The following is a 1,026-nucleotide window of genomic DNA, read 5'->3' as shown; positions in this document are numbered from 1 at the left end:
ACAGAGTAATACAAGCACTTTCCATTGAAAATATCTTGGGTCTAGCCTCTCTGTTGTACAGGTAGTGCTGACATTCCTGGGCCTGGAGCAAATTTTCTTGTGATAACGCTCTAATGTGTGTAGCTTTGCTCTTAGAACTAAATGTCCTGAATTTCATTTTCAGCTCTGGTTGGACCTTCCTCCCAGTTTTCTTTAATCAAGTCCAACACCCCTGTGGCTTCCTGCCAAACAACAATTCAAAGGGAGAAAATCATTTGGAGGTTTGGGGCACATTCACACAGTGTGTGTATACATATTCACATGCATACATCATCCAATGAGATAAAATACCAAAATAACTAAGAATAAACGTGGTTTCAAAGACATCTGAAAGCCTTTGAAAATAAGTTGGTCTTCAAGTTTGATTTGAAGATTTGCAAAGAGGAAGAGGATTTTATAAATGAGAGAAGACGGTTCCAGAGTTCTGGAGCAGCACTGGAGAAAGCCCTGTTACCTCTGGATTTTAACTGGGACATGTGACAGTTGTTGGATATCGTAAAACAACACATACAGATCAGTATTTAAGTTTTGACTCATCATCCACTGGAGCACAAACTGGGTGTCATCAGAACAAAACGACATGGAGCGAACACCATCCCCACTGTTACAGCAGCCAGGGGAGCAGACGAACATCACATCAAGAAGGTCCTGAGTAAATTTAGCTAATGAGACTGAATTCCACCTTCATACCATCTAGAAAAAAAGACAGCATAATAAACAATGTACTGTTTTTATAAGGGTTTTCCAGTACAGACATTCTGTACTAGGCAAGGCAAGGCAAGTTTATTTGTATAGCACAATTCAAAAACAAGGTGACTCAAAGTGCTTTACAGAGACATTAGAAACAAGAACAAATAAAAAGCATGATTTAAAATTGATTAAAACAAGCAAATAAACTAACTAACTAATTAACAAACAAACAAACAAACAAAACAGTATATAAAATCAAAACAGATCAAATCAGAACAGTAGATAAAATCAGTAGTT

The sequence above is a fragment of the Haplochromis burtoni genome, unplaced genomic scaffold (genome assembly GCF_018398535.1).
Source record: "Haplochromis burtoni strain Fernald_Lab_line unplaced genomic scaffold, NCSU_Asbu1 Contig_947, whole genome shotgun sequence".
Classification (NCBI taxonomy): domain Eukaryota; kingdom Metazoa; phylum Chordata; class Actinopteri; order Cichliformes; family Cichlidae; genus Haplochromis; species Haplochromis burtoni.
The sequence above is the reverse complement of the archived record's forward strand: the minus strand, read 5'-3'. Positions refer to the sequence as shown.